The sequence below is a fragment of the Panthera leo genome, chromosome A1 (assembly GCF_018350215.1).
Source record: "Panthera leo isolate Ple1 chromosome A1, P.leo_Ple1_pat1.1, whole genome shotgun sequence".
NCBI lineage: Eukaryota > Metazoa > Chordata > Mammalia > Carnivora > Felidae > Panthera > Panthera leo.
This window is the reverse complement of record NC_056679.1, coordinates 83,528,143-83,543,319: the sequence shown is the minus strand read 5'-3', so window position 1 is coordinate 83,543,319 and position 15,177 is coordinate 83,528,143. Positions and strand designations below refer to the sequence as shown.

General features: G+C 35.5%; 1 pseudogene; it reads left to right on the top strand.

The window, feature by feature from the left end:
• Window positions 1–9,364, top strand: part of LOC122229519 — an 88,371-nt pseudogene extending 79,007 nt beyond the window's left edge.
• Window positions 9,365–15,177: the final 5,813 nt, after the last annotated feature.

Here is a 15,177-nt window from a genome sequence, read left to right as displayed (position 1 = left end):
TACAAAGTGACCATAGGAAATACATTAAAGCAGATGGACTTAATAAATATACACAGAACATTCCCTCCCCAAAAAGCTTGATACATATTCTTTCCAAGTGCACATGAATCGTTCTCCAGTATAGATTATATTTGGCCAAAAAATAAGCCTCAATAGATTTAAGGTTATTGAAATATTTTTTTTCTACCAGAATGATTTGAAAATAGAAAGCAATCACAAGATGAAAGTTGAAAAACACAAATATGTGGAGATTGGAAATCATGCCACAGAACAATGAGACAACAAATAAATCACAGAAGAAATCAAACTTTACTTTGAAACAAATGAAAATAAAATAAAACATATCAAAATCTACAGAATGTAATAGAATCAATTCTTTGGGAGAAATTTATAGAGCTACAGGTTTACCTCAAGAAACATGAAAAAACTGAAATAAACAATCAAACTTTGCATCCAAAGTAACTAGAAAGAGTAGAACAAACAAAGCCTAAATGAGGAGAAGGAAGGGAATAACAAAGATCAGAGAAGTAAATAAAATAAAGAGTAAAAAAAGAAAAGTTTCAAAGAACAATGAAACCAAGAGCTGTTCTTTGGAAGGATAAACAAAATTGACAAACCTTTAGTTAGACTCACTAAGATAGAAAGAGAGAGGGTTGCAATAAGTAGAAATGAGAAGAGGACAATTTGCAACTGATAACAAAGACATACAAAATTTTATAAAATATTAGTATAAATAATTATACATCAACACATTTATCAATCTAAAAGAAATTGACATATTTTAAAAGCATGGAATCTTCCAAAGCTGAAACATGAAAAAGTAGAAAACCTGAATCTACTGATCACTAGGAAGGAGATTAAATCAGTAATAATTTTTTTTTTAATGTAAACCTCAGAAAACAAATGTCTAGGACCAGCAATCTTCACTGGTGAATTCTACCAAACATTTAAAGATTAAATACTAATCCCTTTCACACTCTTCCAAAAATTGAAAAAGGAAAAATATTCCCAAACCCATCTTACATAAGACAGTATTACCTTGTTAAAACACACACACACACACACACACACACACACACACACACACGAGGATGTCACAGGAAAAGAAGATTAGGGATTAATATCTCTGATGAATATAGGTACAAAATATCATCAACAAAATATTAGCAAACTGAATTCAACAATACCCTAAAAGATTCATACACCATGACCAAGTGGCATTGATTACAGGAACGTAGGATGTTTCAACATTTGTAAATCAATCAGCATGATACATCACATTAACAAAATGAAGAATAAAATGTATATGGTTATCTTAGTAGATGACAAGAAAGAATTAAAAAACAAATTAACACACACATACACACACACACATATATATACATATATATATACATATACATATAAATACATATATACATATATATGATAAAAATATGTGATAAAATATATGATAACAATATATATATGTTATATATATACATATATATATATGATAAAAAACTCTTAACAAAGTGGATATACATGTAACATACCTCAATATTAGAAAGACCATATATGATAAGCCCACGTCTAACATCATACTCAACAAAAAGCTGGAAGTTTTTCCTTTAAGTTCAGGAACAAAACAAAGATGGCCAATCTTACCAGTTTTATTCAACATAGTATTAGAAGACCTAGCCAGAGTAATTAGATAAGAAAAATAAATAAAAGACATCCAAATTGGAAGGAAAGAAATAAAATTGTCACTATTTATAAATGATATAATTTTATATATAGAAAATCCTAAAGACTCTAAAAAAAACTTTTAGATATAATAAAGTTAAAGTTACCAAAATCAATGTACAAAAATTAGTTTCATTTAATGCACTAACTACAGACTGTCAAAAAGAATATTTTGAAATTTTTTCAAAAAGAAGAAAAAAAACCTAATAATGAATTTAACCAAGGAAATGAAAGACATGTGCAGTGAAAACTATGAGACAGTGGTAAAATAAATTCAAGAAAATGCAAATAAATGAAAACATATTTCATGCTCACGAATTGGAGGAATTAATGTTGTTAAAATATCCATATTACCCAAAGCAATGTATGGACTCAAATAAATCCCTATAAAACTTCCAATGGCATTTTTCACAGAATTAAAACAGATAATTCTAAAATTAGGAAACCACAAAAAATTCCTTATAGCCAAAATAATCTTGAGAAAACAGAACAACACTGAAGTCATAACAACCCTTGCTTTCAAACTATATTATAAAGTTACAGTAATCAAAAGAGTTATGGTATTGGCATAAAGTGACACATAGAACAATAGAGCAGAATAGTCCAGAAATAAAACCCTACATATATTGTCAATTGTCTAGCATAGGAGCCAAGACTACACAATGGAGAAGTGTGGGGAATAAGCCTAGAAATTTCCTGGGCTTACACCAATGGGTTAACAAGGCATAAAGAATTACAATGGGTGGGATGCTCACACCCAAGTTTGGATAAACAAGGTTAGGTAAATAAGTATAGAGAAGGGAGGGCAGAAGCCCCAGTATAGAGAGGCAAAGGCCCCAATATAGAATATAGGTATATGAAATAAACTAGATTAGGAATTCAGGGAGGAAGTGCCCCCCCCCCCACCATTTAGTACTATAGCAGAAAGCTACTTTCACAGGAAGGGAGGACCAAGTTAGGTAAACAGGTAGCCTGAGCTATAGACCACTGCACTGCACTGCTGGTGAAGCTGCCCAGGGAGAAGATGATTAACACAACAAAGGTGCCTTGTTAACCCTGAGGTCAAGTGTCCTATCTGTCTTATTCCTTAGTCTAGCTAAGATAAACAGAGGTGGTGCCACATGTCCCCTGTAAACAACCTTCTGCCCAGTTGCATGGCATCAGGATTTTGTTTTGTATTAACCCAAACCCTTAACCCTGAATATCTTCAAGATCCCCTTTCCCTCATGTCCGTGAGTTAATGTTCACAGATTCATTGTGTCTTTGTACAAGTCCATCACCATGTTTGTAAGACTTCTGCTCCTAATAAAAATGGGGCAAAGACCCTTATTTGGCGTTCTTGTCTTTTCCCGGACATTAGTCTTCTCTTGCATTTTAATCCTGCGTCCCGCTCTCTTGCTAGACAAGAAAGAACTCTAGACTTAGAGTCTATGACAGGGGGAAACAGCTTGGCAGTGCAAGATGTGTAGATGTGAATTCCAGGAGAGAAAAAATGGTAGCACTGCAGAGAGGAAGGAACCCTTTCTTTACAGAGACAAAAGAGGGAGAAAGAGAGAGGGGTTGCAATTTTGTTGCATTAAGTTAGCACAAGAGGAAATCCTTTCTGGACCATGGACTGGGGAGTGAGGAGTACTGAGTGTTCCAGTTTTGTTTTGTTTTGTTTTTCAAAAGCTGATTGGAGCTTGAACGCTGAGATTTTGGAACTGTGCAACTTTCTCTATATCAGAGCTGTGGTGTGTACTCCTGGGAGGCTGGCCCCAGAGTGCATAGTGACATGTCATAAGGAAATTTTCAAAATACAAAAATAAAGAGAGAATTCTGAAAGCATCTGGGGACAAAATGTCCTTAACCTGCAAGGTTACACATATAAGGGTGAGGGCAGACAAGTTCTGAAACTTGTCAGGTCAGAAAAGAGTAGCAGGACATATTCAATGTGCTGAACAGCTAATGTGCAGCTAATGTGCAGCAATGTGCAACTAAGAATTCCTTATCCAGCAAGGTTGTCATTCAGAATAGGAGAAACAAAGACTTTCCCAGAAAAACAAAATCTAAAGGAGTTAATGACCACTAAACCAGCTTTGCAAGAAATTTTAATGGGGACCCTCCAGTGGAGGAAAAAAACAAAAACAAAAACCCAAAGCAACAAAGATTACTAAGGAGCAGAGAATATCACCAAAACCACCAACTCTACAGGTAACACAGTGGCACTAAATTCATACCTTACAGTAATCACTCTGAATGTAAATGGTCTAAATGCTCCAATCCAAAGACATAGGGTATCAGAATGGAAAAGATCCATCTGCACGATACCTATAAGAGACTCAATTTAGGCTTACAAACATCTGCAGATTGAAAGTGAGGGGATGGAGAAACATCTGCCATGATAGTGGGCATCAAAAGGAAGCTGGAGCATCTGTACTTATATCAGACAAAGTATATTTTAAAACAAAGACTGTAGAGCCACCTGGGTGGCTCGTTTGGTTAGGTGTCCAACTCTTGATTTTGGCTTAGGTCATGGTTTGTGGCTTCTTGCACTGGCAGTGTGCAGCCTGCTTGTTATTATAACTTTCTCTCTCTTTATGTCCCTCCCCCACTCTCACTGTTTTTGTTTCTCTTAAAATAAATGAACTTAAAAAAAAAAAAAACAAAGACTGTAACGAGATAATGAGGGGCATTATATCATAATTAAGTGGTCTATTTATCAAAAAGATCTAACAACTGAAAATATTTATGCCTCAACTTGGAGAACTCAAATATACAAATCAACCAATCACAAGCATAAAGAAATTCATGGGCATAGGAGTACAAGATTTTAATGCCCCACATACAACAATGGACAGATCATCTAAGCAGAAAATCAACAAAGAAACAATGGAAAAAATGGCTTTGAATAACACACTGTACCTGATGGACTTAACTTATTTTTTAGAACATTTCATCCCAAAGCAGCAGAATAAACATTCCTTTAAAGGGAAAATAGAACATTCTCCAGAATAGATTGCATTCTAGGTCAGAAATTAGCCCTCAATATATGAAAATAGAGATCATACCATGAAAAATTTCAGATTACAAATTTATGAAACTAGAAATCAACCAGGAAAAAAAAATGGAAAGGGCTCAAATACAGCGAGGTTAAAGAACATCCTACTAAAGAATTAATGGTTTAACCAACAAAGTAAATAAGAAATAAAGATAAAATACAAAGAAGCAAATGTAGATGAAAACATGACAGTCCAAAACCTTTGGGATGCAGCAAAAACAGTCCTGAGAAGAAATTACATTGCAACTCAATTCAGTCCTATCTCAAGAAGGCAGAAAGGCCTGAAACACAACCTAAACTTACACCTAAAGGAGCTAGAAAAGGAGCAGACGATAAAGCACAAAGCCAGCAAAAATGAAACAATAAAGATTAGACATGAAATAAATTATATATATATATATATATATATATATATATATATATATATAAACAGTAGGATCAATGAAACAAAACACGGGTTTTTGAAATACAAAGGTTGATAAACCCCTAGCCAGACATCTCAAAAAGAAAAGAGAGAGGACTCAAATAAATAAAATCACAAATGAAAGAGGAGAGATAAACACCACAGAAATATAAACAATTATAAGAGAAATTATATTATGAAAAATTATATGCCAACACACTGGACAACCTGGAAAAAATGGACAAATTCCTAGAAGCTCACACAAAACCAAAATTCAAACAGGAAGAAGTAGAAAATTGGAACAGTCCCATAACCAGGAAAGAAATTTAATCAGTAATAATAAATCTCCAAACAAACTAGAGTCCTGGACCAGATGGATTTCTGGGGGAATTCTACCAGACATTAAAGAAGAGTTCATGTCTATTATTTTCAAACTATTCCAAAAAATAGGCAGAGAAGGAAAACTTCCAAAATCATTCTATGAAGAGGGACTTATCTTGATTACAAAACCCAATAAAGACACCAGACAGATATTCCTGATGTCCCTGGATTCACAAATTCCTAACAAATACTAGAAAATCAAATTCAACAGTACATCCAAAGAATTATTCACCATGATCAAGTGGGATTTATTCCTAGGCTGCAGGGCTGGTTCAATAATAGAAAATCAATCAATCAATCAATCAATAATAAAAGAAAGGATAAGAACCATATGATCCTTACAACAGGTGCATACAAGGCATTTGACAAAATACAGCACTATTTCTTGATAAAAAACCTTAAGACATTTGGGGTTGGAGAAACATACCTCAGCATCATAAAAGCCATAGAATAAAGGCCCACAGCTAATATCATCTTCAATGGGGAAAAGTTGAGAGCTTTCTCTGTAATGTCAGGAGCACAAGGGATGTCCACTCACACCACTGTTGTTCAACATATTCCTGGAAGTTCTAGCCTTTGCAATCAGACAACAAAAAGAAATAAAATGTACACAAATTAGCAAAGAAGAGATAAAACATTAAATCTTCACAGATGGCATGATAATCTACATGGAAAATTCGAAACACTCCACCAAAAAAAAAAAACTGCTAGAACTGATTGTGATTTCAGCAAAGTCACAGGGTATAAAATTAAATACAGAAATTGGTTGCATTTCCCTACACGAATAAACTGGACAGCGACGGATAGAAGAAAGAAACTGGACCACTCTCTTACACCATACACAAAAAGAAATTCAAAATGGATAAAAGATCTAAACGTGAGAGAGGAAACCGTCAAAATTCTAGAAGATAAAGCAGATAGCAACTTCTTTGACCTTGGCTGCTGCAACCTCTTACGAGCCACATTTCTGTAGGCAAGGGAAGTAAATGCAAAATGAAATATTGTGACATCATTAAGATAAAAAGGCTTATGCGAAGTGAATAAAACAATCAATAAAATTAAGGTAACCAATGGAATGACAGAGGATATTTGCAAACGACATATCAGATAAAGGATTAGTATCCAAAATCTATCAATAACTTATCAAACTCAATACCCAAAAAACAAATAATCCAGTGAAGAAATAGGCAGAAGACTTGAATAAACACTTTTCCAAAGAAGACATCCAGATGACTAACAAACACATGAGAAGATATTCAACATCAGCTCAAATTCAAGAAAATAGAAATCAAAACTACAATGATATACCACATCGTACCTGTCATAACGGCTAAAATTAACAACTCAGGAAACAACAGATGTTGGCAAGGAGGTGGAGAAAGAGGAACCCTTTGCACTGTTATTGGGAATGTCAACTGGTGCATCCACTCTGGTAAACAGCATGGAGGTTCCTCAAAAAATTAAAAATAGAACTACCCTATGACTCAGGAATTTCACTACTAGGTATTTATCCAAGGGATACAGAAATGCTGATTCGAAGGGGCACACTCACCCCATTGTTTATAGCATCACTATCAACAATAGGCGTATTGTTGAAAGAGCCCAAATGGAAAGAGCCCACTGGAAAGAGCCATCCAGTAACTGATGAATGGATAAAGTATAGTGGTATATACATACAATGGAGTACTACTTGGTGATCAAAAAGAATGAAATCTTGCCATTTGTAACAATGTGGATGGAACTAGAGTGTAATATGCTAAGCAAAGTAAGTCAGTCAGAGAAAGACATAATATCCTATGATTTCACACATAGGTGGGATTTAAGAAACAAAACAGATGAACATAGGGGAAGGGAAGGAGAAATAACGATAAAAACAAATAGGGAGACAAACCATAAAAAACTCTTAAATACAGAGAACAAACTGAGAGTTGCTGGAGGGGAGGTCGGTGGTATATATGCTAAATGGGTGATGGGCATTAGGGAGGGCACGTTTTGGGATGAGCACTGGGTGTTATATGGAAATTATGAATCACTGCATTCAACTCCTGAAACCAATACTACACTGTATATCAATTAACATGAATTTAAATAAACAAATTAAAAAATAATCAAAATGATATAAGTACTAGCAATTTTAATTTCCTTGGTAATTAAAAATATTACATTTTTAATCTTGTCAATAATTGAAACTAATAATATAAATTACTTTATGATACTAGTCTAATATGCTGGTTTTATGCTCATCCAAATGACAACTTATAAACAAAACTAGCACTCTCAATTTTTCCTCTGAATGTTGACAGTTATTGCACAACAATTGAAAATTAATTGCTCCTAATAGACCCAGGGAAATGCTGTAGGTTTTTTCACAGTGGATTTGGGCATTGACATAGCCAATAATTTGAGTACATGCAATTTATTAATGGAAAGACCTTTTATATAATTTCCATATTTTATTCAAATAATGCATTGACAGGGCATCAACCAACTACAGGGTAAACTGGTATTCCCATAACCCACACCTCCAGACCCCTAAGGAAAATACTTCAAATTATTTCATAATTTTTCCCAGTACTTTCTTGATATTGTAAACAATATGCTTATCTTCTAATGGTTGACTCATAAATCCAAATATGAGACCATAATTTGTACCTTAGGCCACTGTGGATGGAATGTTGCCCCTCACTACATCACCCACTTTTTCCTCTTTCCCTCTCTCCCCATTCAACATAGTTATGTTTTATGTTTGGGGACATGCATTGATGGCATTGTTCCATCATTAGAATTTATTGGTTACATATATAATATATAATGGTACTATAAAACATGATGTTAGTTTATTTGATAATTCTCACTATCACCTAAACAAGAGATCTTAAAATCTTCTTGAGATAAATTATAGTAATATAGGAAGAATTGAACAGTTATTCATTCTAATTTTTCTCATTCTCTTATTTTCTCTTTTTGACAACCTGTCCATGATCATCCTCATCCTCCTGGACACCTATCTCCATGCATGCATGCATTTTGTACTTAGTTCTCCCTCGTGGACCTGAACTACATCTCCACCATTGTCCCCAGGATGGTGTCCAATTATCTCTTTCAAAACAAGTCTATTTCTTTCATTGGCTGAGGGGTTCAGAGCTTCTTTATCTTGACTTTAGTAAGTGCAAAAGGATTACTATTGACCACTATGGCATATGATAGCTAGGTGGCTATTTGCTTTCTTCTCCACTATCCCATTCATATGAGTAAAAGAGTCTGTGTGTTGATGCTAATGGGATCCTGGATAATGGGCTCAATCAACTGTTGTGCCCACACTGTATATGCCCTCCATTTACCTTACTGTCAATCCAGAACTGGCAACCATTTCTTCTGTGATGTACCGGACATATTGGCCTGCATGGGCCTGGCCAATGGTACTGGTCTGCATGGGCATCTCAGCCTCAGAATACAGTGTTTGGAAGCACCACACTATTGATTGTGTTTCCTTTAATTGGCATTACATGTTCCTATGGCCACATTCTCCTTGACATCTACAGCATGCACTCAGCAGAAGGGAGGAAGAAGGCCTATTTGACACACCGCACCCACTTCGCTGTGGTGACTTTCTAATATGCACCCTTTGTTTACACTTATCTATACCCAAGATCTCTCCAATCTCCAAGAGACAACAAGGTTCTTGTTGTCTTCTACACCATGCTTACCCAAATGTTCAACCCAAATGCTCAATCTACAGCCTTGAAAAAAAAAAAAAAGAGGTGATAGGGACCATGGGAAGAGTAATTGAGAGGATCTGTTCTGTAAAAATGTAGAGGAAACTCTCAGTCCTGCAGTCTCATAAGAAGACCAATTTCACCTTTTTTACACCTTAAGGGCAATATTATTTCAGGATTGAAGACAAGCACTAAAATAACCTAGAAGATTAAAATAATTGAGATTTGACAAAACAATTGTATATTACTGATCACTCTTTTTGTTTTCTTTGTGGTAATTTTTTCAATAAAGATAAAGGCCATATATTTTATCCTAATTTGTGGGCACTAAGGTTTTTTTTCTAATTTTTTAAATGTTTTATTTATTTTTAAGAGACCATCAGAATGTGAGTGGGGGAGGGGCATGGAGAGGGAGACACAGAATCTGAAGCAGGCTCCAGTCTCTGAGCTGTCAGCACAGAGCCCAATGTGGGGCTTAAACCCATAAACCTTGAGATCATGACTGGGCTGAAGCAGGATGCTTAACCTACTGCACCATCCAAGAACCCCCAATAAGGCTTTACTGATATGTAGAAATGATACTGGAAAGAGTCAAATTTAATGGAATTATTCAGTATAATAGTTTTAATGCTTAGATATATCCCCAAAATGGGAAAACAAGACAAAGGACAAAAGTACAATAAATGCGATACCTTTTCTGGGTTTATTTAAATAAATGCTTTTAAATAAATGTATATTTGAATAAACAAAGAGAAGCAAAGATTTCAAATAAACTTTAACTTGATAAATGAGCAATGTCTTGTAATACGAGTAGTACATGACTCTGAATGTTGCATGATCACAACTGAGGCAATGGTTCCTGAAATTCGCTGTGATATACAAGTGCTTTGGATTATAAGTATGTTTCCGGAACACATTATGCTCACAAACCAAGATTTTACTGAATATATATATATATATATATATATATATATATATACTCTAAAATAGTGAATACTGGTTTTTCTGTTTCCCAATTTTCAGGGAAGGTGATAGATGTAGAGACTAGGCATAAAAATCTGCATGGAATTAGATGCCTTCACACCGTTAGAGAGGAAATTTTATATCTTTTATGAGAGGGAGCCTGAAAACATCTAGATGAATCAAAAGAAAACAATTTTATTACAGGTCTATCCCAGGAAAAATAACTATGACTGGAGAGAGGCAAATTAAAGAATCAGAGCCATTTTATAAAAATATTGATGGGAATTACACACTATTAAGTGATGAGTAATCAATCTGAGCCAATTGCAAATCATTCCTCAAAACACTCAAATTTTACATTCCCAAAAGCCAAGCCATTATTACTGTTTTATACGATAATTTCTGTTATGGACATTTCATTATACATTTAGCATTGTCATAATTCTACTGAACCAGGATTGAGGGATTGATTTTAGTTAGCCTTTCTCTACCACATTTTTAAATAGATATATCTGTTTAGTCACTAGACTACAAAAGTCCTACCATTATATCCAGCTTAACTCTACTCCTGAACGCTATCAGTGAATGGTCATCAGTGTTCGTTTATGGGATAATTCAGTTATAATCTTTATTTTCTGAAATCAGATGTAAATAAGGAGGCTAGAATAAACATACAAGAAGTATTACCCCAAGCATGATAGTAATAGATGACTGATGCATTTGAAAGGAAATAGTTATTTTTTTCCAAAATAAAAGATCTGCACTTCAGAAGGTTTCATATAAGTTTGTATATTTTTATACTTAATCTAAGTGAGCTTTTAGAGATTTATAGACTATTAAGAACTTGATTAAAAACTTGATTTGGGAATGACAAAAGTATCACTTTTCTTCAAATATACAGTGGACAATATTCTCATCACAAGAAACTACAATAATATAGTAATACTTTTTAAAAGGAAGCATTTGCTTAAGATGAAAGATTTACCACATATCATGTAACTGAATTTTCAAATTTGGAATAAAAGGAAGATATTCACTGCTTCAGTGGCCAAATTATCATTAAGCATTTAGTCTTTACTAGAAAAGTTTACAATTGAAATAAGTTGGAATTTAAAATGTGATTACCTAAGGTTCTAAACTGAAGGGAATTTATTTCTTAACAAAAATAAATTCAGTCTAAATTAAGCAGAAAATACTACATTAAAAAGACTGAGGGAGGAGCTAAGATGGCAACATAGTAGGAGAACCCTAGGCTGACCTCATTCCTTGAACACAACTAGATATCTATCAAATCTTTCTGAATACCCAATAAATCAAGATGAGGACTGATATAACAAATTTCACACATAGAAAGAGAGAAGAGGCCAAAGAGAGAGAAGAGAAGAGAAAATAGGAAGTGCAGAGACTTAGTTTGGGGGAGAAACAGGTGTTGCGAAGGTGAGGGAGCCCTGGTCACAGAGAAAGGAAAGAGAGAGAAAGGAGCACACAGAGCAATGCACAAAGAGAACACTTTCCCAAAATCACTAGCTAGGAAAATGAGAGGGACTGATTTTCACAAGTTTTTGCAACTAGTGGTGCTTGAACACTGATGTTTTTAAGGTGTGCAGGCTTGGCTGAGATAGAGCCCTGATAGCACTGCTTTGCTGGATAAAAGGCAGGTAAGCAACCCATTGACAGACAGCAGTATCCGAAGACTGATTAGAGACACACAGTGGTGTGTGTGTGTGTGTGTGTGTGTGTGTGTGTGTAGATTATTCACTCTTATTGGAGCATGTAGATGACAGGTAGTGTTCATGGAGACATCTCTCTGGGGACCAAGGAGCCAGCAGGTGCCATTTCCCTCCACTGCTTCTCAGCAAAAATGGAAAGCCACCTGATCAGGGCAACTTCACCCCAACACTGGCTGCCTAGCCTGATGCTCTAAATCCTATGCTGGTGCACTCTGGCACAACTGCACTTTTTGGGTCAAACCTGCTTCAATCACAGTGCAGGGATATCTTCCCCTCTAAGAGATCTGGTGCACCATGTCTACATGTCCCCAGATCCTGGAGTTTTAAAAGTCAGCAGGCTTGGCTGAGATAGAGCCTGAGTGCACTACACTTCTCATGGAGAGAAGACAGGCAACCAACCTAGCGTAAGACAGGATGAAAACAGTGACTGACAAAATGCCTGGGACACACAAGGGAGAGGTTATTCACACTTCTTGGAGTACTTCCCTGATAGCAGCAAGCAGGGAGATCCTCCTCCAGAGACAAAGGTGCTGGCTGGAGCAATTTCCCTCTCCATCCCTGGTGTAAACAACCTGAGATAAACAGTACAAGGCTTACACTGGCTGCTTAAGCTTCCCACGCTGGTTCCCACACTCCTGTGCTCTGATGCTACTGCCCTTTCTTGTCAAATTTGCCTCAGTCACAGCATGGTGGCCCCTCCTTCACAAGACCAGAGTGTAAGATCCTGCCCACACCAAGTATACTGACCAGAGAGATCTATAAGGCTTCAATTCTAATAGAAATAGCATCAGGTCTCATTTAAAAAGCAGATCAGAGCCATGAGCTCTGTAGTAAACCTCCCAACTCTGGCCAAGGATGAAATACTACCCATTGCAGGCAGGGAGAACTTCCACAGATGACTGACCTGAGAGATAGAGCAGCAAAAACAGCAGCAGAGTGCATGAAGCATACACCAGAGAGTCCCTGAAGCATGAGGACCTAGACACTATACAACCTCTTCTTCATTAGGTCATCTCTCTAAGGGGCAGGAAACAGAACAGTCTTCCAACACAGAAATAAAGACAGAGACTTATGCAAAGTGCCAAGAGAGAGGATTTCATCCTAAATAAAATAAGATAAGGTCACAACCAGAGACTAAATGAAACAGATACAAGTAATATATCTGATGGACAATTTAAAACAATAATAAAGATAGTCACTGGACCTGAGATAAAGAATGGAAGGCTTCAGGGAGGTTCTTACAGCAGAAACAAACAAAAATGTTAAAACAAATAGTCAGAAATGAAAAATGCAATAAGTGAGATTCAAAACAGACTGGATGCAGTGCACATAAGAATCAAAGAAGCAGAGGGGCACCTGGGTGACTCAGTCAGTTAAGCATCCGGCTTTGGCTCAGATCATGATCTCGCGGTTTGTGAGTTCGAGCCCTGTTTCGAGCTCTGTGCTGATGGCTCAGAGTCTGCAGCCTGCTTCAGATTCTGTGTCTCCCCTTCTCTCTACCCCTCTCCTGCTCGTGCTCTGTCTCTCTCTGTTTCTCAATAGTAAATAAACATAAACAAATTAAAAAGGATGGAAGAAGCAGAAAAACAAATAAGTGATATAAAACATAAAATAATGGAAAATAATGAAGCAGAACAAAAGAGAGAAACAGGAATTATGGAACATGAGAATAAACTTAGGGACTTCAATGACCCACACCTACTAATATCCTTATTATAGGATTCCCAAAGAAGCTGAGGACTGAAGAGTGGGCAGAAAACTTATTTGAGAAAATAATTGCTGAAAACGTCCCTAAAATGAGAAAGGAAATAAACATCCAGATCCAAGAGACACAGAGAACTCCCATCAAGAGCAAAAAAATGGAGGCCAATGTCGAGACATGTTGTAATTGAATTTGCAAAATATAGTGATAAAGAAACAATCGTAAAAGCAGCAATACAAAACAATTCCCTAACTTACAAGGGAAGACGTATATGGTTAGTTGCAGATGTCTCCACAGGAACTTGGCAAAACAGATGGAATTGACACAATATATTCAACATGTTGAATAGGAAATATCTGCAGCCAAGAATACACTATCTAGCAAGTCTATCATTCAGAATAGATGGAGTTATAGTTTTCCCGACAAACCAACCTAAAGTGGTTCATGATCACTAAACCACTCCTGCAGGAAATATTAAAAGGCTTGTAGTGCACAGGAGAGACTAACTGTGAGAGAGTAGAAAAAAATAAAACAAAACAAAACAAACAGAGAAAATCTACAGAAAAAAAAAAACAAGTAATAAAATGGCACTTAACTCATATATATAATCACTCTGAATGTACATGGACTAAGTATTCCAATCAAAAGACAGAGTTTCAGAATGGACTTAAAATAAGATCCACCTTACACTGCCAAAAAGTCTCATTTTAGACCTGATGACATCTGCAGATTGAAAGTGAAGGGATGAAGAAATGTGTATCATGCAAATGGATATCAAAAGAAAGCTGGAGTAGCCATACCTATATCAGACAAACTAGATTTTTAACCAAAGAAAGTAACAAAAGATGAAGAAGGAGTTATATCATAATAAAGGGGAATATTCAACAAGATCTAACAACTGTAAATATTTATAACCTCAACATGAACACCCAAATATATAAAACTATTAATAACAAACATAAAGAAACCTATTGATAATAATAATAGGGGACTTTTATACCCCACTTACATCAATGGACAGATCATATAAGCAGCAAATCAACAAGGAAATAATGACTTTGAATGACATGCAGTACAAGATGGACTTTACATATATATTAAGAACATTACATCTTGAAGCAGCAGAATATGCATTCTTTTCAAGTGCACATGAGACAGTCTCCATAGTAGATCACATACTAGGTCACAAAACATAATTCAACAATTACCAAAAGATTAGGATCATATCATGCATAATTTATGACCATAACACTATGACACTTGAAGTCAATCATGAGAAAAAAATTTGGAAAGACAACTAACACATGGAGGTTAAACAATATGCTATTAAACAATGAGTGGATCAACTAGGAAATCAAGAAGAAATTTTTTAAAAATGCATGGAAAAAAATAAAAATGAAAACACACTGCCAAAAACCTTTGGGATGCAACAAAAGTGATATATAAGAATATATATCAAAAAGTAAAAAATACCAGAATAAATAAAATCACAAATTGGAGAGGAGAAATAACAACCA